The 27,729-nt window shown below is 36.9% G+C and overlaps 1 protein-coding gene across 3 annotated transcripts in view; it reads right to left on the bottom strand.

Annotated features, from left to right (window-relative positions):
* The window catches only part of LOC119083016 (protein eva-1 homolog C-like), a 316,459-nt gene extending 292,620 nt beyond the window's left edge, over nucleotides 1-23,839 (bottom strand). For all 3 annotated transcript variants that reach the window (XM_037192653.1, XM_037192654.1, XM_037192655.1), the window contains exon 1: nucleotides 22,757-23,839. The gene's annotated coding sequence lies outside the window, so the exon portion shown is untranslated. The remainder of the gene's footprint in view (nucleotides 1-22,756) is intronic.
* Between the last annotated feature and the right edge of the window lie 3,890 nt (nucleotides 23,840-27,729).

A 27,729-nucleotide genomic window follows, 5' to 3' on the forward strand; every position in this document is an offset into this window, starting at 1 on the left:
TACAGAAAAGACAAATGCTGTTTCGACCTCGGGTATCGATGGCGGTCCCAGGCCAGCGTGATCTGACCATCATCAGTTGTATCCATCGATACCCTTCCCAAGACAGCAGCAAACTTTTTCTTTGGACGAGTATTCAAAAATTTGCTTAAAACACTTGCCATCGACTGATGGAAATAGGATACGTTATAGAAAGCTACTTCGAAGATAACCCTATCGTAGCAGCATAAACAAAATCACCGTCGTACAGTGCAAGTAAGAAAAAAAAACGCAAAGTTCCAACAATTTTTTTTAAACAAAAAACTCCTTTCTTCGCATATAGAAACATAGCAGCATATAGAAACCTGACTTATAAATTAAGAGAGATAAACATTTGCTAAAACCCCACACAGACTACTTTTTTGGTAAGTGAAAATCAAGCCTTATATTGGTCTTGTACTATTACAATTATTGGAAAGAGATGCATAAAGTGGATGGATGAAATTCACCGACCTATTACATTGTATATTTTTGAATAGAGACAATGATGAAAGGTGCAGAGCATCGAGCATCATAGACACCGTGCTGGTAGTGCCCGAGGATGCTCACATCGACAAATATTTGTTCATGCATCTGTTGTGGACGGTTTATTTTATGCCGAAACAGATAAGTAAATAACTATTACCTGCAAAGTAGAAGATAATTCGTGACCACAGTGTCTATCGATGCTGTGGTGCCGAAAAAGAAATTTTGTTTTTTACTTTGTTCGAGTAACACCATTATAAATACAGATAATGGTCAGCTTGGAGTCGATTGGCAACATTTTGTGAGGCATGAATAACGTCTCAAAGACGATAAATTTGAAATTACTTCTGCAGGTAAAATGAAATGGTGAAATGGTAATACGTTTAGCATTTGGTACTAGGCTCTTTTCTATTTTATAGCTATGGCAACGTCGGTACAATATGGTATATGGTACTATTTTCAGCAGTAATCTAGTAATTCCACATGACATAATTAACGAGCTCAATTCTATGTATTGTATAGTTCGCACACATGCCACCCATAAAATCGAATAAATCATGAATTTCTAATGAACAGTTGGACCGAATTCGCTTCTCATATCTATGACTTATAAGTAAACTTTTGTTCGTAATTCCAAAATAATCCTCTTTGTTACAGTGCGAACACATAGTTTAACCATTGCCTTTATAAGATACTTAGTGGTTATGGAAATCACATTGCTAAAGACGACACACACACACACACACAGTGGATACTTAGTTTCACCGAAGCTGCTATGTGGATTTTTCATTTACATCTTTCTTTTTCTATATTTTTGTACCCTTTGTCGATGCTATATACATTTTCAAACTTGAATCCTTTTCTCTAGGTATTTAAATGATCTTTAAAATTGTTTCTAAGGCCTGGCTTATGAATCGAGCGAAAACCAAAACTTGACAGAAAACGTATGCACGTAGTGTCAATTTTTCGGTTCACATCAGATGACAGTACGTACGTACATTTTATGGCAAATTTTTTATTTTCGCTTTATGTATGTACGTAAAAACCAATAATACAAGCGTTAGGCCGAAAACACACGAGCCATTTTGCGCTGATGGGATCGACGACATAAACAAAGTAAAAAAATTCGATTTTCTCCCCGCGTGAGAGAAATGAGAAATTGCGGCACGTTTTTTTTTCGAGAAATGTCATTCGACCAATCTCAACAAAACACAATTTTCTCATGGGAGAAAATAAAGTAAATCAAGCCGCACTAACTTGTTTAGTTTCGGAAGAAAAGTTAGGAATTTCATTTAGAGGGTGTTGTTTGTTGCCAGCGTAGTGAGGGCCACAAGTCACCAGAGAAAATGCAATTTCCAACTATTTTCCCGAGGTAAACACAACTTCATTTTCACAACAAAGGTTTCCGAAGTTTCAGCGGATGGGACAAACGGACTATTATCTTGCCTGAGTTGGGATTTTTTTTTTTAATTTCTTAGCTTTGCCTTGTAAATATGAATTTTGATTATAATGTTTGTTCCACGTGCATACAGCCTACATAACATGAAATGTGAAACGAAAAGCGAATTTTCAATTGAAAATCAGAAAAATTTCATTTTCCAATTGAAAACCCATTCGTTTTCTTGAAGTAAAGAGTAATATAAAGAAACCAAAAAGAATACCAATTAAATTAAAATCTGAACTCTTTCGCTCTCACTCTCCCTCAAAAACAAAAAGTGTAGGCATAGGTAGGTCGATGTTGTATAGCAAACGATGATGTAGATTTATCAAAGATGACGTAAGATGGATGTATAAATTTAGAATTTTAACATTAGATACTATAAGAGCAATAAATTCATTGGGTGAACTGAATTCTGTTTGTACACTTCACCGACGGAGCACGTGCCATTATCAAACTTTTGTTTGATTGTTATTGCTGTTATCATCAAACGAAAATACGGCTGCTGGAAAATATGCAAATCGCTGGCACAAATTAAGGGCTATTCTTTAAGGGTCGGTATTTATTAGCATCCTACTTTATTTTATGAAGTAAATTTGTCTTAAATTACAAAGTTTCGGGTCAGTCGTATTTAAAATAATTCCCTTCATCCTTCTCGTCTAGTGGTTGTATATAACTTTGGTTATAGGTTATTCGGATTAATTTTATCTAATGCTCGGATTATTTGCTTATTCTGTTGCGAGAAAATATGGTTTGTCGGAATGTGAGTAAAGGTTTAACGAGAATTATAAAGTGGTTTTCCATTAAATAATAGAAAAAAAAGTTCTCTTTTACATTATTTATTTTACGTGGATTAGAATTGTGCGTCGTGCCGGTTTTTATGGACATCGATGTCTGCACGACACAGCGGCGACGTCTGGCTAACGGTGGTAAAGCTTAATTTCGTCGCGTCTATCCGACATCTTTTAGGGAAAACTTTATTTCTAACTTATGCTTAAAGGCTTTTTCAGCGAATTCGATACCAGAACTCGTCTCCGACTCGTGCTGCAAACATCTTATTCGCTGAATAAGTACTTTAGCAAGCGTTAGGAAAAAGTTTTTTTTTTCTGTCACGTAGACTCGAACCCGTATCTGGCATTAGGGGTGTGCCAAAAATGATAGTTTTGAAATCCAGCTCTAATTGACTTAATAAATAAACGAGCCGTCAGAACAGTCGGAGCGTTTGCTGCGACTGAGCCCCGTACAAACCCGTACATCTATTGCGTACGTGACCCTAGTTCGTCCGTCGCCCTACTCTTACCGTAAGCCTACTGCGCCCGTAAACGTCGGTAAAGTAAAATTCTTATGAAATGTGTACGTCTTAAAAATTGCGCATAGCGCAATTACGAAGCCCCGTACGACGTTCCTTTCAAATGTAACACAAATTTCGAATTGACCTAAAATTAAGTAAGTATCATTTTCACCGATTTATATTGATTTTACAAAAATCCAAAATGGCGGCCGACGGCCATTTTGATAGGAGGTGGAAAGTAGTACGGCTGCTTTACATTCGTTAGTACCTTTCAAACAAAAAAAAAATTGAAATTCGGTCAAAGTTTACTCGAGATATTACCAAAAAACACCACCTTCACTGTACGGCCGAGTAGCCACATATAAGCTCACTCCAAGAGACCTAGCTCACGCTATGGTGAATCGAATTTCATAAACCTTTTTTTCCCTGATTGGTACGGTCAATACCTATCTAATAAAGCAAAATCCATCTAAATACGTTCAAATTTGGCCAACCTACAAGCAAAAACGGCTTGCCGCCCTGTACCTAATTCACACCAAGGGGTCTAACTCACGAGTCGGTCATCCAATTTTCATAAACTTTTTTTTTGTCGATCGGTATTGTAAATACCTTTCATCTGACGTATCACTTACAAGTGTAGTGCTTAAATGTCTGGAGATATCGTCGAAAAACAGTTAGGCACTTATTGGGCCCCAGCTCCGGAAAATCGCCCATCGTCGAACTTAGCCTCACTATTTTGACTATCTTTCAGGGAAATTTTTTTTTTTGAAATCGGATTTGATTTACTCAAGATATCGACGTGATAGACGGACGGACAGACGGACGGACAGACGGACGGACGGACGGACGGACAAATTTTTATTGCGGATTCGTTATCTATGAACATAGGCAAACACTTTGCCCTTACCGTCTGCTTCGAATTCCATCAATTACACACGGCATCGTAATCCTATTTCCTCAATAACATTAAATTCACGAATTTGTCAAAATTTTGACAAAATTCAAACAGTCCTATCACGAACAATTCGTCGAAAGTGCGCTGAGGGCATCGAAAGTGCCTAAAACATGAAAAGTACGGTTTTCAACGCATGTAAATAACAATTGGACAACGCTGTACTAAGCATAGAATGGCACAGTTGGCTCGCCGGCGTACAGCTCTATCGGGTATCGGTGTGTACAGGTTGGATTTTCGCAAAGAAAATCTAGAAAAGGACGACAAGAACAAACATCAACAAGAAAAAAAAAACTTTTCCATTTTCCACATTTTTCCTGAAACTTATCATTTAAAACGTTTCTCCGTATTATATGTGCAGACCATTGAATCAAACAATTTCTGCCAGAAGAAACCCAGTTTAAGTATATTATTTCTCATTCCGGGGGTAATCCGACTTAACCACCGAAAATTTATGATTGTGGTCCCTCTTTTTTCCTTCGTTCTTTATAGCGCAAAACGCAAAACGGTGAACAATAACAATATAAGTGTGGTATAAGCGTACGTACAGTACGAGAGCACGATGTGACAATATTTTGACTTTATTATTTACTCTCGTGTCGCTCTTTTCACTTATTTTATTTCTATCGCACTACAAATAATTGAGTGAACGAAAACAAGCTACCAAGTCTGTGGTAGACTTTCAAATAAATATAATTCTGCGAACAATAGCTCGGTGTTGTAACGTTATCGCGAAAAGAATAGCTGTTTAATGGGTTAACTCCCAAACAACAGTTAAATTTGATGCACAAATAAAACCTAATCTTAATAGTATGTGATGTTTGCTGAATTTTTGCCAAGCTTTTTGTGATATCCTTTTGAATGGGACCACTTTCACAGTGGCTGTTAAATGGCTCTTTAACCGAGAATATTAGTTAGTTGTTGTTTCATTATAAACTTTTCATGTCGACAATTCTGTATTCTATCAACCGGAACAACAGTTGAAAGTTTTTGAGAATGATTTTAAAGTTTTCTTTTTTAACGAACGAAGCAATTGCACCGTTGGCTGTGTGTATTTTAGTGTTGAATATACTGAGAGATATGAGGTTTCTTTTGATTGTGGTCAGCGAGCTGCGGGAATGGACCAAGAAAACCACCGTTTCGACCAAGACTTTAATATTTTCATAATTCATAATAATTCCTTCAGTGGAAGGTACCGAGTGGATTCGTGACTTGGACTTGAATATGGAACTTTCTCGCATTAAACGCTGTTTAAACGATTACCAGCACTGATCTCAACACTGAACGAAATGAGTGACAGATGTCAAGAAACGAGGAGAAAGAGCAAATGGTCGATTTGCGATTCGAATATGAAAAGTGAAGCGAAAGCATTAGTAAGCCATCCGACATAATCGAGCCTAAATTTCTATTAAAATCCAAAGAAATAAATTCTAAGTTTTGTGTGTGCCGACAAGTTTGAATATTTCGCCGTAGTTTTATTCCTTTGGCTGAAAGTCAGGGTCTTACACCAGAAAATACCGAAAAATGTGGGTAACAAAAAGGATCACTGTGATTGAAAATGTATGAAATGCTATGAAAAACGTTAAATGTGGGTAACAATTTTTCGTTGAGGGCACGATAACTTGAGTAATTCTCAACCAATTTGGATGATTCTTTTTTTTTTTTAATGCGTTGAAATAAAATCCCGAGGCTAAGTTCGAAGATGGGGTATGCAGGACTATTTTTTTTTTTAAATCAACCATAGCCTTTATTCAATAAATTTGTATTTTCTTTTACATTGCGTTCACGAAAATTCGAGAACAAAACTCGTCGAGAATTAGTCCTTAGGACTTTACAACAACCTGATCAATCGAATATTTTTTGGAAAACAAAATGAAAGAAGAATAACTCGACATTTGGTCAAACAAACATCATGAAACATATAATAGCAATTAGAGGCTAGCAAAAACCTCGTCAAAATTATTTATATAAAACGAAACATTAAGAAACCAAAAACAAAAATAAATAAAGAAAAGAAAAGAAACTGAAAATTACAAAGACACGCGTCAAGTTACCAGCCGTCTGATGAGATCATGTCCTGATTCTGCACATTTTCTATCGAATGCGCTTGCTTGTTCGTTTATTTTGTCTATGATTGGATCCATCCGTAGAGCATCGTGTAGAGCATTTGTCGGGAATCTCTTTTGCACGCCAAGAATGCATTTTAAAACTTTATTCTGTGTCCTTTGTAGTTTGTTGATATTTGACATAGCCGAAACATTCCATACTGGCGACGCGTACGTGATTTTCGGAAGAATAATGGATTTGTATAGAGTCAGTTTGTTGGCGGTTGATAAATGTGATCTCTTGCATAACAGCGGGTACATTGCCTTGAAACAGCGCACAGCCTTTGTTTGGCAGTCTTCAATGTGCTTGTTGAAATTCAATTTGTGGTCAATTAGCAATCCTAGATATTTTACTTCGTTCATCAAATTGATAACGGATCCATTGAAGATGAGAGGTACAGTTGGATTTCTTTTTCTTGACTGGTTGAACTTAAACAGTATCGCTTGTGTCTTGTCGCTATTGACTTTAATCTTCCATTTCTTGAAGTAATCGTCGATGCGTCTTAGAACAGTTGTAAGAGATCTGATAATTGTGTTCGATTGCTTCGCTGAAGTGATTATTGCAGTGTCGTCAGCATAGTAACCAGCATCGCATTTCGGTGGTAGTTTGAGATCCGAAGTGAAAACGGAGTATAGAATTGGAGAAATAACGGATCCTTGTGGGAGACCCGCAGGAATGCGCATTTGCGTTGATTCTTTTCCGTTCACGCAAACAGTAAAACTTCTGTCTTTCAAAAATGATGATATTAATTTGATGAGGAATAATGGTGTCCCGACTTTGTGTAGTTTGAAAATCAATCCGAGATGGGGTATGCAGGACTAAGGATCTGGAAGGTATTCGAGAAAAACAGGATTTTATACTGTTGATCAAAGCCTCAATTAAAAAAGATTACTTTGATGAAATTTGATTTTGTTTGATAGTGTGAGTAAATCATATAAGTTTGTTTTCGATAATGTCCATGAAACTAGTAGGAAGAATAATTTCATAATTCGATGTCCAGACTTTAACGTGTAAACATCTCTACTAACATCTTGATAGTTGACTATCAAATTTGATAGTTGACAAACGACATGATAGTTGACTATCAAATTTGATAGTTTGCTAAGAACTTGATAGCAGACTATCAAATTTGATAGTTGACAAACAACTTGATAGCAGACTATCAAATTTGATAGTTGACAAACAACATGATAGTTGACTAACAACTTGATAGTTGACTAACAACTTTATAGTTGACTATCAAGTTGTTTTAACTTGTTAGTCATTTATCAAGTAGGTAGTTTTTTTACTCCCTTTACAACCACATCTTACGTCAGCAAAATGCCTGTTATCAAATTAGCACACTTTGATTAAAAAGTGTAAGAAATTTTAATAAAAAAGTTAAATTTTTGCAGGCAGAATATAAGATGAATTATCTCAACTAATTTCTGAAGATTTTTTTTAAATACATGGAATTAAATGAATCAAAGAGAATATTGTAAAAATTTTACGAGTGTGAAGTTTGCGGCCAGAGCGAAGCGAGGGCCGTAATTCACACGAGTCGTGACATTTTATTCACGATTGAAGGTTTTGCGAATGGGAAATTATATTCGAGGCATTATTTTTTCTCAGTCTACCAATAAATTTCTCCTTTTACAAATATTTTAAATCCCTTTACCATTATATAGTCGCTATGCGCAATTTCTAAGATGTACACATTATATAATAATTTTACTTTAACTACATTAACCGGCACAATAGGACGGTCAAAGTAGGGTGACAGACGCACTAGGGTCACGTCCGCAATAGATATACGGGTTTCTACGGGGCTCAGTCGCAGCAAACGCTCCGACTGTTCTGATGGCTCGTTTTGTACAAAAGTGTAAGAGAAGAACATCTATCGCACTTTTTTATTTTATGAGTCTTCGTTCCACATTCACAAAACATACTTTGCATCGACTCTTCTTCTTCTTCTTTTTCAGCCTGTTTCTATCCACTGCTGGATGTAGGCCTCTCCAACTTCTTTCCATTTGGTACGATCCATTGCCATTTGCTGCCAGTTTGTACCTGCAATATTCTTAATTCCGTTTGTCCATCTCTCTGGTGGTCTACCTATAGCTCGTCTTTTATATGGTCGCCAGTTCATGATCTTTTTGGTCCAACGTTCGTCTGTCCTTCTTGCAATATGTCCCGCCCAGCTCCATTTCAGAGATGCTATTCTTTCCATGACATCAACGACCCTGGTTTGTTGTCGAATCCATTGATTCGTCATTCTGTCTCTGAGTGTTATTCCAAGCATACTCCGTTCTATGGCTCTTTGTGTCACTCTCAATTTATCTTCGGATGCTTTCGTTAAAGTTAACGTTTCCGCTCCATAAGTGAGCACTGGAAGGACACAAGTGTCGAAAACTTTGCGTTTCAGACTATTATTCATTTTGCTTTTGAAAATTAGTCTGAGTTTTCCGAACGCTGCCCATGCAAGACCAATCCTACGTCTTATTTCTGCAGTCTGGATGTCGAGACCTAACTTCAGTTTATGTCCTAGATATACATAGCTGTCGACTCGTTCAATGACAGTGTCACCAATTTTGATTTCTCTATCGTCCCTGATGTTGGTCATGACTTTTGTTTTCGATAAGTTCATCTTGAGGCCAACTTTGATTGCCTCTTCACTTAACTGTTGTAGCATAAGCTGAGCCTGACGCTATCGGTACAATGTCATCAGCGAAGCGGAGATTGCTCAGGTACTCTCCATTTATCTTTATTCCCATTTTACTCCAGTTTAACTTCCTAAAAACACTCTGCAGAATCGCCGTGAATAATTTCGGTGAAATAGTGTCACCCTGCCTTACACCTCGGCCGATTCTGAATTTCTCCGTGCTCTTATGAAGTTTTATACATGAAGTAGCATTTTTGTACACATATCGAATTGTGTTGGAGTACCTTGAGTCTACTCTACATTCGTCTAATGCGTCCAATATCGACCATGTTTCCACTGAATCGAAAGCTTTTTCGAAGTCTATGAATAGCAAGACTATGTCGATGTTGTATTCACGACACTTCTCAATAAGCGTTCTCATCACCTGCAAATGGTCGTTTGTGCTGAAACCAGATCTGAAAGCAGCATGTTCAACAGGTTGGTAGAAGTCGAACTTGTTAGTGTTCCTCTTCGTAATGATTTTCATAAACAACTTGTAGAGTGTTGACAATAGGCTTATGGGCCGGTAATTTTCCAGCTTTGTTATGTCTCCTTTTTTATGCAGCAATGTAATTACCGCATTTTCCCAGGCTTCTGGTACTTCTTCCCATTGGAGACATTGATTAAACAAAGCCGTGATTGCCTTTAATAAGGAGTCTCCACCCAGTTTAATGGCTTCCACTGGAACACCATCTTCTCCGGGAGACTTTTTGTTTTTCATCTCGGCTACTGCGGCCTTGACTTCATCAACAGTTATGTCGGGCATATCCTCCGATCCCACGTTTCTTATTATTGGTCTATCTTCGGTTTCTTCCGTTGGACTCTGTCTTGCTGAAGAAAACAAATTCTCATAAAATTCTGTTGCAATGTTTAATATCGCATTTCGATCCGTTTGGATCGTTCCTGTTTTGTCTCGTAATTTGAAGATTTCTTTTTTGGCGTTTGTTATTTTTCTCCGTAGGACTTTCATATTGCAGTTAGCTTCAATTATGTTTTGAGCCAATTGGACATTATATTTTCTTTCATCTGATCTCCTTGCTTTGTTGATACTTTTAGACAAGTTCCGGTATTCCACCGAATCTCGCCCTCCGTTTTTTACCAACTCTGCTCTGCTTGCGATCAGGTCTAACGTTTCTCTGCTGAGTTTTGATTCTTTCCCTTGGACGGATTTGCATTTGGATTTCATGAATCCCATTATTGTATCGACGATTTTGGTATTCAATTCGTCCAATGTTTCACATTGATTGTTGACGTTATCTAATTCGGCAGTCATTTTCGTAGCAAATTCTTCATTTTGTGTGTAAAGCCGTTGTACGTCAATCCTTTCAATTTCCTGAACTAGTTGTGATCTTTGAAATCTGGTATTTAACGTGACTCTTGCACGAACCATTCGGTGATCACTACCGGTTGAAAAATTGTTTAGGACCGTAACGTTCTTAACGGTTGACTTACAGCCAGTTATGATGTAATCGATCTCATTTTTCGTTACACCATCTGCACTAGCCCAAGTCCATTTCCTTTGAGGCTTTCCGGCAAAAAATGAATTCATTGCGTACAAATTGTGTTGCTGTAGGAAGTTGAGTAAAGTATTTCCACGCTCATTTCTTTGGTCGTTGCTAAAACTACCAATAGAAACTTCTGAGTCTTCTTCTCGTTTTCCCAGCTTCGCATTGAAATCACCGATTAGATATTGGTAATGTGATGGGTTTTCGTCCAGAGCTTTCTCGACATCTTCATAGAATCTTTCTACTTCTTCGTCATCATGGGTGGACGGGGGTGCGTAAACCTGAATTAATTTGACACTGTATCTGTTATTTATCTTCAGGCTTACGTATATCACTCGATCGGATATGCTTTTCGTGTGAGTTATGCGATCCGACCATCGTTTATGTATGAACAATCCGACACCGTGTATCAGCATCTGGCTGTCACTTCCTCTGTAGAAGAATGTATGCCCTGATTGTAATTTCAGGCATTCCTCTCCAGGCTTTCTCACTTCGCTCACTCCTACAACATCCCATTTTATCTTTTCTAGCTCTTCTTCCATTTCTTGCATTTTTTGTCTTGACGACAATGTTCTGGCATTATATGTGGCAATGTATAATTCGTTGTGGCTTCGTTTGAAGGTTTTTAGCATTAAAACACCACGCTTGCTACTGCGGGTTGGTGAGTATGAAAGCTTTACTTTGCTCGCCCCCGGTAATCCCCGAGCTCTGACCCGCACATTTCTGCACGTTCCGGGACCACAGTGCCTATCAAAGTGCACAGTGCCCGACGGGGTAGTGTTACTCTTTTTGAACATTCTTTTCCATAAAGCTTTGCCCATTCTTTTGAACCTATCTGAGCAAAAGGTTATTGGCGTCTTTTAAAGAACGTCCTTCTAAAGCTTAACCTAGTAGCTAATAAGAATTCTGGGATCGTCCTATCCTTGGGCTTCCTGATCGTGTTGTTTCGCCTCAACGTTGGTCCCTTAACCCTAATTCTTTCGGCTTCCAGCTCACGATTCATTCAGCCTTAAGATTGATCTATCTAATCCTATCTTATCTACTGCTACGTCCTCGTTAAACTTCATTCCCTCCACTCTTTTTCAAACTGGCTTGGGACAGTCTTTGGCATCGACTCTGATGTAACGAAAAGGCAATCAAACAGAATAATAGACAGTTCATACGAGTGGGAAGTTTACGCCCAGAGCGAAGCGAGGGCCGTAATCTACACGAGTCATATTTTATTTATGATTTACGGTTGATTGAAAATCTTGAAAATTGAAAATTTATAAGAAAATTGAGAACTCAAAAAGTGGTCAAAAATCATTCCAACTATCATTTACTAAAGTCATATACGCTCGATGGTATATAATAAATTTGACAAGTTTTTATGAATACAGATGAAAAAATAAACTGGAATCAGTGATGCTTCTGAAGCTAACAATAAAAAATGAAAATGCAATGAAATTGATCAAAAATACATTTAGTCAAGGGACCTGACCCGCCCAAAAGGTGGGATCTAGTAATTTAATTGCACTTGAAGAAAAACAACCCTTATCGTGTCAACAGGTCTCAGTGAAAGACCAGAATCCGTAACGTTATCGTCGGTCACACGCATTTAACTGAAAATCATCACAAGTTTAGTCGAGGTTTGAAACTTAGGGTATTAGATGAATTCACAGCAAAATAAAATTTGGATACAAGCAAAAATCGTTTCTAATTGCTGACTAACCTTTATCCTCTCAACTATTCCTCTCCTGATTTTTGTTCAAATTTTCGTTCAAATTTTTCATTTTTTGTAGCGTTTTATGCAGCGCTGCAGCGAAATTGGAATGGTCAAATTTCATCCTATTTCCTATAACTCATTAAGAGCTTTCCATCGAGCTATTCCCTTGTTGCCGAAGGAGAATGAAAATCATGAGGTTGAGTTCGTAGATGGGAGATAGGAGTAGTTTTCCCCATGTTTAAGCCCTAAAAATTAAGGACCTTATTCAGAAAATGGAATGGAATAAATATAAAGAGAGTCGCTACTCGTACTCATACGTATGTGCAACGGATAGAGCGAATGGAACGAACAAAACTGTTTGCGGTATAATATAATTTTCAAAAATTCAACAATTTCAGTCAAGGGAACTGATCCACCCAAGTGGCGGAGTCCAGTAATTATAGGTCTTTGACAATTCGACTCTAGATTTTCTATTTTGTTTCTGAAATATTGCCACAGTCGCTACGTTGTATCCTTTGCACATAAAATTACTTGTTTCCAGACTATCTATTAAGCGAAACAAAACTATAAATCCTAAGCCTGGAATTCAACAAATACAAAATCAAGTTACAGAGAGCCGTTGCTTCGTTATCTTTCATAATATAACATGGTTCAGTCACGTAGCCTAATCAACTGCCGTAACCATGTTACCAGAGGTGAATAGACTCAAAGAATTTGAGCTCAAACGATGTGCACCATAATATTTGTCCTGTAATATCGCATTGATGCTTTGATTAGTTTGAGTTTAATGCATATTGCATATCGAAATGGAATGCACAAAATAACTGCCACAAGCTATTCTCAATTTAATAATAATAACAAGAGGTCATCCACTCAATTTTCAGAATTTTTACCCCCTCCTTCTTGTCTGCGTTTTTCCAATTCCAATTCCCGCCGACTGAAGTGATTTAATTATCCCTATCGAGCCGCACCTTTCCTGAATGTAACACTGTCATAAAAGCTGAGAACGTTTCGTCTAAGTAGTTTCGTAGTTTGGGAACTGCCCTTCTACAGACGTCCCCCGGAATGTTTTATGTAAAAAATCATTAAAATCATCTATTGTGTTTGTGTTTCATCCGGGTCCAGCATCACGCCATTATGAAAAACATTTTAAGCTACAAGTTCCATTATTAACATTGCTCATTATTAAAGCGTCTGATTGACTTTTGATGTTGAATTTTAACAGTCATTTTGCATTAAAATGCAACAATTCGGATATATTATGAACCGAAAAGCAGGGACATAATCATTTATATCCAGCTACATGTTTAACAGATTATACAAATAAACAAAAATAATTCAAATCTATGTTATAGTTTATCATGGCCCTACGTCCGTGACGCAGGTCCGTTCACACTGAAAAATTTGACAATTTTTAGCCCCGTACGAAGTGGAAAAGAATGTTCAAAAAGAGTAACACTACCCCGTCGGGCACTGTGCACTTTGATCCACTGTGGTCCCAGAACGTGCAGAAATGTGCGGGTCAGAGCTCGGGGATTACCGGACTGAAGTTAGGTCTCGACAACCAGACTGCAGAAGTAAGACGTAGGATTGGTCTTGCATGGGCAGCGTTCGGAAAACTCAGACTAATTTTCAAAAGCAAAATGAATAATAGTCTGAAACGCAAAGTTTTCGACACTTGTGTCCTTCCAGTACTCACTTATGGAGCGGAAACGTTAACTTTAACGAAAGCATCCGAAGATAAATTGAGAGTGACACAAAGAGCCATGGAACGGAGTATGCTTGGAATAACACTCAGAGACAGAATGACGAATCAATGGATTCGACAACAAACCAGGGTCGTTGATGTCATGGAAAGAATAGCATCTCTGAAATGGAGCTGGGCGGGACATATTGCAAGAAGGACAGACGAACGTTGGACCAAAAAGATCATGAACTGGAGACCATATAAAAGACGAGCTATAGGTAGACCACCAGAGAGATGGACAAACGGAATTAAGAATATTGCAGGTACAAACTGGCAGCAAATGGCAATGGATCGTACGAAATGGAAAGAAGTTGGAGAGGCCTACATCCAGCAGTGGATAGAAACAGGCTGAAAAAGAAGAAGAAGAAGAAGAAGTACGAAGGGGCTTATAGGATTACGATGCCGTGTGTAATTGATGGAATTCGAAGCAGACGGTAAGGGCAAAGTGTTTGCCTATGTGCATAGATGACGAATCCGCAATAAAAATTTGGGCCGTCTGTCCGTCTGTCTGTCACGTCAATATCTTAAGTAAATCAAATCCGATTTCAAAAAAAAAAATTCCCTGAAAGATAGTCAAAATATTGAGGCTAAGTTCGAAGATGAGCGATTTTGGGTCGACCCCTCCCGAGCTGGGGCCCCATAAGTGATTTAACGTTTTCCGAAGATATCTCTGGCCATTTAAAGGCTACACTTGTAAGTGATACGTCAAATGAAAGGTATTTACAATACCGATCGACAAAAAAAAAGTTTATGAAAATTGGATGACCGACTCGTGAGTTAGACCCCTTGGTGTGAACTAGGTACAGGGCGGCAACCCGTTTTTGCTTGAACGTTGGCCAAATTTGAACGGATTTAGATAGATTTTGCTTTATTAGATAGGTATTAGACCGTACCAATGGGTTGTGATGAAAGTTCATGGTTTGACCGTCGAAACTGATCGCCAGCGCCAATGTCAACATTTTCTTTTTGATTTTTCACGTCAATGATCTATTGAAATTGAGATATAGACTCAATAAACCAATTCATTCAACGTATACTACATGCCTGAAACATAAATAGTTTCACAAATTGTGTATTTACTGAGCGTCATAGGCCTGAAACGTCATTCTTCTTCTTCTTAAAATGGCGAAAATCACAACCCATCAGGGGAAAAAAAGTTCATGAAATTCGGTTCACCGGAGCGTGAGCTAGGTCTCTTGGAGTGAGCTTATATGAGGCTACTCGGCCGTAGAGTGAAGGTGGTGTTTTTTGTTAATATCTCGAGTAAATTTTGACCGAACTTCATGAATTTTTTTTTGTTTGAAAGGTACTAACGAATGTAAAGCAGCCGTACTACTTTCCACCTCCTAACAAAATGGCCGTCGGCCGCCATTTTGGATTTTTGTAAAAACAATATAAATCTGTGAAAATAATTCTTACAAAGTTATTGATCAGTGGGAAGTGATTGGTTATGTGTGTGTGGTGTTTCAAGGATCCCAAATATGGATATCTATATATAAATATATATAGTATATTGAGCTATATAACGGTATAGATAGTTATTTTGAGCTATATACTAGCATATTTATCAGTAAATTGTTTATTTATAGGTAAATATAGGTTAATATAGGACTGAGGAAATTGTAGGTCAATTTGAAATTTGTGTTACGTTTGAAAAAAACATCGTACGGGGCTTCGTAATTGCGCTATGCGCAATTTTTAAGACGTACAAATTTCATAAGAATTTTACTTTACCGACGTTTACGGGAAGAGTAGGGCTACGGACGAACTAGGGTCACGTGCGCAATAGATGTACGGGTTCGTACGGGGCTCAGTCGCAGCAAACGCCCCGACTGTTCTGATGGCTCGTTTTTCCTTAGGACTCCCCACTTATTTTATTCGTAATCTGGGCGTTCATACGAGTTCAACGAGCTATCACACGCCACCTAAGGCTAAAATTTGGCCGAGATATTACATTTCAAAACTTGGAATTTTGTAGAAATTTGTATGAAGAAATGGATTTTCGGGATTTTCATGCATTTTGAAATAGATGAATTTTACCAACCTTTGTCACTTTGTTACAACGAAACTTTTGAATTTACCGGTGGATTTGGCTGAAATTTTCAGGGTATGTCAAGGACGTAATTCTATGAGCGTTTTAAGCTATTGAGCTATAGGACCCATAACTCAGAAAATATGGCAGATATAAAGCTCGTATAAAAGACAAAGTTATAGAGTTTTAGATTATAGTCGACACGTGTTTCATGGTTTTCCTAAAAAGTCGCCTATTTCGGAGCTATGAGCGTTTTAAGTGCGAGCTATGTCAGCCATAACTCGAAAAATACGGCAGATAGAAACTTCGTTGAAAAGACAAATTTATAGAGTTTTAGATACTAGTCGATGCGTGTTTCATGGTTTCACTAAAAAGTCGCTTATTTGGGAGCTATTAGCGTTTTAAGTACGTCAAATTTTTGAATTTCGTCAAATTTCCGAATTTCGTCAAATTTTCGAAATTCGTCATATTTTCGAAATTCGTCAAATTTTCGAATTTCGTCAAATTTTTTATTTTCGTGAACAATTTCGATTTTCGTCACATTTTTTATTTTTGTCAAATTTTCGAGTTCCGTCAAACGAAAGCTGGAAGGTTCAGATCAAAGAGAAAGTTATATAGTTTTGTAAGAAGAATATTTTCGTTCAAACTGCACAGTATGATTGTCTATTATCTGCGACCAAATTCTAAAAAATTACAACTTACAAAAGAGCTGATATCGCCCAAAATCATTTACAGTCACGCAAGTCCTGTTATGCACTTACAAAAGAACTGTTATCGGTGTAGGTGACGCTTACAGATTCGACACGTAAAAAGATATGCGTCACAAATGGCAGCTGATGAGGAAAGCACGCGAAAATTTAATCAACAACACCTACACCGATATCAGTTCTTTTGTAAGTGGATAACAGGACTTGCGTCACATCTCCACTGTAAGTGGTTTTGGGCGATCATTTATGCGATTCCAAATACAAGTATTTCGTAATTTAATTCATAATATCATATGGCATTCCACCCTTTTTCATTATAATTGTGATAAAATGCAACATTTTATGTAAAATGAAAATTGAAATCACAACATTTAAACTGAGAATATTGAACAATACTCGGAAGCCAGTTAATTGGCATGGGGGAGAAAATGACATGGAGTTAAATTTAAGATTTAAGATGTATTAATACAGTCAAATGCATTATAAGACTCATATTCAAATAAAGTCTAGTACACAGTTTGTGAGACCATACCATATGAAAAATACCTGACAAATGGGTATTTACATCAGGTTTACATCATCCTTGAAAAATATTTGACAGATGGCTCATACATGTTCATATATTCTTCACGAACTGTGTATCTATCTTAAAGGCTAGTATACAGCTTGTTCATACAGTTTCAATGAATCTATCTGTTATGACTTCCGATTCGTACAGGCCCGAACCAAAACTATGCTTTTGATAAATAATTAAAATGTATTTTCAGCAGCATTCCCACATTCAATTATGTATTATGAACAAAACACCCATTTTAATGTGGTTGTGATAAAATATGCTTTGGACTGTAATCATCATTCGATGTGTTTAATTTTCGATTGTGCTTTTGTTGCAAAGAGTTGTTTTCTTACTCGTCCCGACAGTTTGCAGAAATTGTAAATGATGCGCAAGCTTTTTACAAAAATCTCATTCATTGGATTGTATTTATTTAACTAAGTAAGAGATAATGTAGTAGATGTATATTCTGAGGCGAAGCTGGATTCAATTTTAGGTCTGAAAAGATCACGATACTTCAAAAATATATGGAAAAATGAGAGAGAGAGAGAGAGAGAGAGAGAGAGAGAAATTAGATGATCAATTGTGATCTGTGCGTTTTCATAGAAAAGTGACACCCTCTACAGTGTAGCTCAAATGCCAACAGCTTAATTGGTACTCTGTGCGTTACAGCTACATTTAACAGCGAACGGCCAGATATGGACGATACTGTCAATGCGATGCAATTTTTCTTGTTAGAAGACTTTTATGCCAAAATAAATTACAGATTTGAAAATCCGTCCCCCCATAGGTTCCTTCCATCGTACGGTAAAAACGAATTTTGACAGGCCGGAGACAACCGACTGTCATCCACAGCAAACATAATCGCAACTTCAACATTGTTCGTTAAAACTTCAAAATGAGGTTGTGTTGGCTTCTCTGTGGATGACGATTGACATTTTGAACGGCCTTGTGTCCTTCAATTGAAACAATATTACATTGGAGCATTTAAATGTACGGACAGTGGTACCTTCCGAAATATACAAATTAAAGAGATAAACACAAAAAGGAAACGAATTTTCGGCTGCAAATTAATTGAATTTTTGAATCATATTCCTATTCTCATGAGCTTAGTCACTGTCTATAAATTGTTATTCATTCATTTTCGCTGTAAATTCATTTATTGAGACTCTCGTTCGTCTTTTCATAATATTAATGATTATTATTGAATGGTTTTACAACTGTATCCACTGGCTCTGGAAACGAGAAATAATTGATTAATTTCGTTAATGCGCTTTGTTGACCAGATACAGTATTTGGATATTTCTTCGTCGCTCATTTTCAATTTACTCAGTAAAATTGCACAATTCTGCGCCTGGCGTCCATCAATTACTGATAGTATTTTCGTTCGACTCTTTCCCATCAAACGCAAATCTTCGATGGAACGATTTCTTGCAAAATACAAAACAAATTCAAATTTCGCCTCCTGTTTTGACAGCTATACCCCGAGATCATTTACACTTACTGTGGATTTACATAGCAACGTAAAAGTGACAGATGCAAAAATTTTCTCATACGGCAACTCGAAATTTCATTCATAATTTTAATTTTATGAATGAAATTTCGGGTTGCAGTATTTAAAAAACATTGCATCTGTCACTTTTACGTTGCTATGTAAATCCACGGTTAATTGGTCAAAAAAACTCTCTGCTTAAACACTGTATATGATACCGGTGAAAATGGCAATATAGGAAATTGTTAAGTTGGGAAAAAGACTAGATGAGCCGGGTGAAATAATGTCATCATTTTGAATACAAAAATATTTTAAAAGTGAACGCAGTAAACGTTTTGTATGCAAAACAGAGAGATGCTATATATGGCGACTGGGTCGTTCCGACGGATAGAGGGAATATGTCGAATGACAGGTGGGTTTTTGAGAGAGAATTCAATACATTTTCTCTCAACCAATATCAAAATCATTCGACATATTCCCTCTATCCGTCGAAACGACCCAGTCGTCATATTAGCAACTCTCTGATGCAAAATGATGACATTGTTTCACCCGGCTCATCTAGTCCTTTTCCCAACTTAAAACTTCCCAACAGATAAAAGTGTATTTGAACACAAGCAAAGGAATCCTATATATAGTGTTCAAAGAGAATGTCAAAAAGAGTGTTCACCCATCGAGCTCAGTTAAATTAACTGGTTTTTTCCTAGTTAACTGGACTTTTACATACAAATTTTGACGTATCACCCAACGGAACCAGTTAATTTTTCTCTCTTTTACGCTCTTTGAACACTGTATAGTGGAAATTTTGACGTATCGACCTCAGTTAAATTAACTGGGTTTTCCCCCTGTTTTTACTCTCTTGTCATACAGTGTTTAAATCGAGAGAGAGAGAGAGAGACCAGTTTTGTTAGTTGAGATCACTTTTGGTCAGTTTCCGCTGGAGGTTTAGCTTTCAAATAAAACAAAACAAAATTGAAATCGACAATTATGTACAACAAGTTTGACAGCTGCACCTCCAGCAAGTTTTAACTGGTCAGTTTACCACTACACTCATGCTTTCATTTCGCTATTTATACAGACTATTCCTTGCTGACGGATTCATTAAATCACATTACGTTCTCACTCTGTCAACACTATCGAAGCATTTATAACATCCTACATACTAGAATTCCACCTGTAACTTTCGGCAAGAGCGCCTAAGTATGTACACCGGCAAATTTGTATATTTCAAATCAAAAACTAGTTGGTATTTCCATGGCTCTTCTTTCCGTTTTTTACTAAAAAAAATTGCGTCATCTGATGAATTCGTTTGCTACGCACAAATATACAAAAGAAAATATGTTTTCCGAGAGACTAACACATTACAATAAAATAGTACACAAGCGCACGCCACATAAAATACATAATGCGTGGTTTGGCATTTTCGAAAGTATATTTGAATAGGCGCCAAAATTATTGAAGTGAAATGAACGAACTGTGACTATTTTTAGTAGCTGTAAATGGTTGCATATAGCACTCCGTTTGTTTGTTTTTATAGTGACAATATTTTTTTTTCGAAATGATTAATTAAATTGACCGAAAGTGCTTCCAAATGTCTTCATCAAATGAAGTGATTATTTTCGCCCTGAAGGAGAGTCGTTTTTTCACTTTCACTTCACGTCTAAGCGATTCCCCATTCCCAAGAAATGTTTTATTTATATTTATGAAAGACGACCGATTGTGCCAGTGGCGTATCCAGAAAACTCGTCCCAAAATATTGAAACAGATTATTTCCGTACGACAGTGTCGTACTACGACACTCAACTAAGCCATACGATTACGCTACAATTATGACAATTCCATCCACTTAACTACGGATGGAAGCACATCTGGATCTTAAGTCGAAATATGTTCGATCTCATTTCGTTGGAACAGGTCTGTTCCAATGTTATCTCAGATGTCAAAATGTCATAAATTTTTATATAATTAACAAATTCTTGTTGCTATTGTTTGTTTTCAGCGTTTTATTAGTACGATGGAACAGACATATTAGGATCTCTCCGAATCATCCTAATGTTCTCCGATGTAGCCAAAAAATTACTTTTCTCAACGCACTTCAAGCAAAAGTGCTTCGAGTGACAGCTGTCAAATAGCACGTTATTTTGAATGCAAATTTTTTGCAGTGTTAAAATTTGTTTTTTACACTCGCGGAATTTTGAAAACCGACACATTTTTTGTTTCTGAGTTTTACTTGAATTTTCGATTTCTCCATATAAAAATACATGCAAAATTCACAAAAAACCAGTAAACCACAAAACAGAAAATGTGTCGGTTTTCAAAATTCCGCGAGTGTAAGTTTCAGTACTCTATTTGGAGTACCACTCATAAGACTACTTTCAAAATGCTGTCCACATTCGAAAGTAATGCAAATCCGTAAAAACAGACGTAACAGCCTATGCCAATCAACTTTAACTAATTATGCCATTTTAAAGTTCCTCAATAGTGGTGACTTTATCACTATTTTATTTTACCGGACACTTACGCACATTCAAATAAAAGCATTTCTGCCAAAATATCGTTTTTTTAAATTAATGACAAAATAATTTCAGATTTGATGTGTCACTTATACGACTATCTTCACAGCATTCATGTCACGAATTTTCGTTTACCTGAACGGCAACATCTTTATGTATGTTTTCTTCAAATTTTACCGACTGAATTAGCACGAAACGTATTGCAGGTATTTCTAGGCACATAAATTCAAGAAATTGAGCACTAAATTGCACAATCGAAGCTAAATTAATAATAAAATAGAAAGCACACACGCGGAACTATTTTCTGGCCGAAACTACAAGAGGATCACTTCGATTTACCCCTTATATCATTATTGGACGATTCCTATTTTACAGGACGACAAAACGACAAGATTCAGAAGAAACGAGTAGAATTAGAATTGACTGCTTGCTTGACTGAAAAGACGACAAAAAATACTGATTTGTCTCTGGCAATCGTCTTAGAAATGATGGCGAATTTCACATTGTATGTTAAATCCCAAACGAGGAGTGCTTTCACTCTACGAAATAAAAGTGATCAAAGGGTGCCATTAATTATGCCAAAATAACATGAAAATGAATGCCTTTGAATCCGTCTTTAAAATCGTTATGTCGTCCGCGGTAACATTAGATCATATTAGAATAAAACTAGCAGTTGAACGGGTAACATCCCCAAATTAGGTGTTTATTTTCAATAAGTAGAGATATACTGACGCTTGAGGTCTGGGGACAAAATCACATCAGTATAGAAGTAGTAATAGTAATAGTGACTGTGATTTTAAAATATGGAACCCCAACGTGATCGGAATCGACCTTAAGTGATAGCATCGACAAAATTGCTTGGTCAACAGTCGAACAATTCGGTTGTTGGTGACCAAATTTAAGAAAACGTTTGGCAAATCAGCAGATCCACTGCACGTAAGACATTCATTGGTCCGAGTCGGTAAACACATCAAAAGGCAAATAACGTTTCAAATAGATCATTGTCAATGTCGTTTGAGATGTCAAATGAGCTGTCATTTTCACAAAGCTAACCAAAATGTTACAAAAATTTATATGGAGCTGTCATTGTTTGAGGTTAGCTTTGTGAAATTGACAACTCATTCGACACTATTTTGAGAGAAGAACAGTTATTTGACACTGATCTATTGGTTGGTCGCACGATGGCAAAGAAGTTGAAGTCCCATGATGGCAAGCAAAGAATTTTTTGAAATCCAAAAATGGCAAAGAAGATTTGAGGTCCCGAGACGGCAAACGAAGAAAGTATAGTCCAAAGATGGCAAAGAAATCTTTATGTTCCAATAAGTAGAAATATACTGACGCCTGAGAGCTGGAGACAATATCCCACCAGTATAGAAGTAGTAGTAATAGAGAATGGCTGGTAGCCTTTTGCCTCTGAATTCAACAGTGCACCTAGATACGGCACTGGCCGCGATATCTGTATCATAAAGTTAAACATAAATTGTAAAAGTGCCGGAGAAAGAAAAACACGAAGCAAATAAATAAATAAAAAAAACGTCACCTTCTATTTTGACAAGCAGCCGTAAGCGTTTTATATCCGAGCAAACAGAAAACACTAATACTTGAGATAAGCCGCAAAAATCGGTATATCTATTGGCTTATTCGCATGTTCGACGGTTAAATTCCGTTCCATGTACCACACATATCCATGAAATCAAATCCTTTTTTTTCTCGTATTTTATATATCATCTCATCCACAACATTATGTAACAATGCTGCCACATTATAATCCAAAATAAATAAACACTGATATCCATGTGCGTATGAATATATGTATGCGGTTCTTTATTCCAATGGAATTTTCTTTTTATTATTTTTCTTCAGCAAATTTATCTCTTATTCATCAATATCTATCTATCTATCCATGTTTATACTTTATATCACATCTCAGAGAGCACATACAAAATATCCCAAAAACATATCACTCTAATTCTCCATCATAAAATAGCCCCCGCAATAATATTATTGTATGAAGTTTTATCGAATACACAATTTATCCCCGAATTATACCGAAAACACAAGAAATAAACAAACAATAGATAGCTATCTAGAAACGTAATCCATCGGTTAAGATTAACAGCACACGCGAATTATAATTATTTAACCATTTCAGTTTGATATTGAAAATTTTGAAAATGCACAAGACGAAAACGGAAAATGTATCGTAATTGGATCGTAATGATAGCGCAATTTTAATCGTAATAAATATTATTTTGTGGTGGTGGCTAAACGTGCCGTACCTTACTTCGTTCAATGATTTTTTCTTATTCTTTTTTGATTAAGTGGAATTTTAAGTCTCACTCATTATTGTACACCAGAGTCCACGCAAGCACGAAATTTTTCACTTGAAAAGAATCCTTTTTTTTCACGGAATGCGGAAAAAGATTTACAGCACGCTAACGCAATTCTGTTTTTATTTAAAAAAAATCATTTGGTGTCTGTCTTTCCTTTGCCAAACGAATGTTACGCATCCAGAAAATATTACGATCAGCTCAACGAACCACAATGGACTTTGTTTTCAACACACCACGAAATTTTATTCCATGCACAACGTACACCGACCGAACGCCAACTGAATATCGGTTGGGAACATACTCTTGCAATGGGTTTTAAAGTTTGATTATGAATCAATGCGTGAAAGAAGAAATGTGGATATACTACACGTATTATGTGCAGAGTATGCTGAAGACGTTGCTGAAAATGTTTTCGACCTGTGTGTCTCTAAAACATTGAAGAGAAAATCGGGATGTGGAGAATGGTATAAACATGGATTGGTATAAAAGAGAACATTGTTTAAGACATGTACTTTTGAGCGAGACATGCGCTTTTTTCTTTTTATCATGAGAGAGAGAGTGAGAGTGTGTATCCATATGATTTTTCAATGTTTATTCATTTTCCGTGATAATCGGCTGGACAGTAAAATAAAACAGGCACAGATATTGGTGGAGGAGTGTGTGTATCTCTGCAACGAAACGGTTCCCTGCTACATGCATACATAAATCAACTGGCAACATATTTTCACAGATGCACGTATATAAGAACCAAATTTTTGTTTATTATTTCGTAGGAGTCATATTAACTAGACAAAAGCATCAATAAAACTGAAATTCAACTTTCGTAGTACATAATAAATGAGTGCGAAACAAGGAGTGTATTTTAACAGCGGATTTGGAATATTCGTAAAAGAGAATCGGATATTAATGTATGGAATACAGTATATAGTTAGGTGTTCACAATAATCATAAATTAGAGTTATTACTTTGACTGTGAAATGTATGAAGAGTTGGCAAAAAAAACGAAAAATACTGAAATTTCATTATTTTGGGATCTCAAAAGAACTGACAGACCTGAAAACGTAGCAGAGCTGTATTTGTGGATTACTACCAGTGCAACTTTTTCCATATGGCAAAATGGGCAAATGCTCATGGCGCCCGAAGTATATCAAAAGAAATTGACGCCCGAAATCCTTAAAAAAATTAACTTTAACAAATTGGCGCCTATTTTTCCAATTTTCCGATGGCTTCCAAAAGCTAAAGACGGCACCGCTTACAACCAGCCGATATTCCTGATTCTCTATCATTCCATGGAAAAGAGGATCCTGTCTTGTATGAGACTCTTTGACTTAAACAGCCTCGATGAAGCTTCATCGAAGCTATTTACTTTGACTGTGTCGTTACATGACTAAAGTCAGAGCTGATAAAGATTGAATGAATGTTTCTTTCATCTTACTTAGAAAGTCCATATATATGTCGACCTATGTCCAGTTTACCCAGTAAATAGTTTACAGCTAATACTCTCACAGAGTTGACAACGTTGTGCAAATCACGACATAGTCAAACTGGTTTGACTCCAACATTAATTATTCCCGTTGCGTTCACTAATCTTAACCCACATGGTAAAAGAAGAAGTGAAGTGTATTAAGCAAACAAATACAAAAACTATACTAATTCATTACATGAAAAGTTGTTCGCTTTTTTATATATTGCACAATTAATTACGATACCATCCATCTATATATATATCGATTTATGCTTTGCGAATAACCATATTAATGTCCTTGAATGCCTATATATAAAAATTTATGGTAACAGATCCTAACGAGTGTGCCAGTTAACTATATTCTCCGTTTGTATGAATATACATATTGTTCAACTATCCCATATCCTCTCAATATAAATGTCAAGCATTTTCCGAGTGAGTTCCCTTAATAGACTTTTCTTATTGTTTTTTGACCTGTACGAAGTTATTGAGGTCTGGGCCTTACCTCAACGTAGAGCGGAATCTTTTTTGGGTGCCCACACATTAACGATCCCACACATGTCTCATTTTCAGAAAACATTTCTCCCCACTCGACTTCAATTATTATGCGACGCGAAAGTTGTCAAAATGTGCTGATCTGACGGACCCAATCAACGCACTCCAATAACAAGCAATAGACAGATTTTTTAACGGTCATTCGGCCTCTTATTTTGTATGGAACGTCCGTAACGCAGTAGCCTGTTCCAAAGTATATAAACACAAAGGTAATGCAGACCCTCAGCGGATCAGAGAAATTACGGATCCAAACTTTCAGGTGAATTCATTTTCGTATGTTGTCTAACTTAGACTTGTGCAACATGACGCCTCTAAATCCTTCCAATTCACCACTTAATACAACTTGACGCAAACGAATTTTATATGTGTGCAACATAACACCGCTAAATCGTTTCAAATTTACCACAGATGCAACTTGACGCAAACGAATTCAATACGTGTGCAACATGACAGAGCTAAAATTCACCTGAAATTTTGGATCCGTGTGTAACTGTGGATTTGCATTACCTTCAGTGTTTATATACTTTGGCCTTTTCTTGTAGTGCGTTGACCGAGGGGTGACGCACTCGGGATTAAATGGATTCTGCTATCGGTACAATGTCATCAGCGAAGCGGAGATTGCTCAGGTACTCTCCATTTATCTTTATTCCCATTTTACTCCAGTTTAACTTCCTAAAAACACTCTGCAGAATCGCCGTGAATAATTTCGGTGAAATGATGTCACCCTGCCTTACACCTCGGCCGATTCTAAATTTCTCCGTGCTCTTATGAAGTTTTATACATGAAGTAGCATTTTTGTACACATATCGAATTGTGTTGGAGTACCTTGAGTCTACTCTACATTCGTCTAATGCGTCCAATATCGACCATGTTTCCACTGAATCGAAAGCTTTTTCGAAGTCTATGAATAGCAAGACTATGTCGATGTTGTATTCACGACACTTCTCAATAAGCGTTCTCATCACCTGCAAATGGTCGTTTGTGCTGAAACCAGATCTGAAAGCAGCTTGTTCAACAGGTTGGTAGAAGTCGAACTTGTTAGTGTTCCTCTTCGTAATGATTTTCATAAACAACTTGTAGAGTGTTGACAATAGGCTTATGGGCCGGTAATTTTCCAGCTTTGTTATGTCTCCTTTTTTATGCAGCAATGTAATTACCGCATTTTCCCAGGCTTCTGGTACTTCTTCCCATTGGAGACATTGATTAAACAAAGCCGTGATTGCCTTTAACAAGGAGTCTCCACCCAGTTTAATGGCTTCCACTGGAACACCATCTTCTCCGGGAGACTTTTTGTTTTTCATCTCGGCTACTGCGGCCTTGACTTCATCAACAGTTATGTCGGGCATATCCACCGATCCCACGTTTCTTATTAATGGTCTATCTACGGTCTGGATCCAAAATAACTCTGATCCGCCGAAGGTTTTTGCATTACCCTCAGTGTTTATATACGTTTAGTTCGTACGGGTTCTGTGCTGCCAGTAAGATGGAACATTTTTCTCTTCTTCGTCTTACTATTGTGTCTGTCTCAAAACAAACACCGCCGACTAGCTCCATAAATAATTCTAAATAAATTAACCCGAATAAAAACAAAAGATATTCACTTTAATTAAAGAAAATAAAAGTTCTCTCTATTACACATAGACGAAAGTAATGTGCAGTTTTCAAGTATGTAACAATAAAGGAATTTTAGTTTTCAGATATAAATGTCGATCGATTCGGCAAAATAAACTTTGCAGTGTTATCATTAAACGTATATACCATTTGTATTACGTGCTGTAATGTGTTGTTCTTTAGTTATAGGGCAAACATTTTGAAAGGAAAACATTAAACCTGCTGGAAGAAACTGTCAATTTTAATTGAAACTACGGAGGCTGGATGTGTATTGTACTATTATAGCGATCGAGAATAAGCGGGAAATGGTAATTGTAAGTCATGAATTTAGCAAGATATGTTTATGGAGGCATTTTTACTGTATAACAATTGCAGACGTATGATGGGAAATGGAAGTATGTTGCGGATGTTACCCCGATAATATATTTTATTGCTTGCCCCATGCGAAAATTGATTCTTACATATCAATTTGGCCCCTGCGAAAATGGTCGATTACATGAGGGATATTTGCGTGACACTTTCGTCAGGGAATCTCTATTTTCGCTGGGT

Source organism: Bradysia coprophila, unplaced genomic scaffold (genome assembly GCF_014529535.1).
Source record: "Bradysia coprophila strain Holo2 unplaced genomic scaffold, BU_Bcop_v1 contig_538, whole genome shotgun sequence".
In the NCBI taxonomy this organism is placed as follows: domain Eukaryota; kingdom Metazoa; phylum Arthropoda; class Insecta; order Diptera; family Sciaridae; genus Bradysia; species Bradysia coprophila.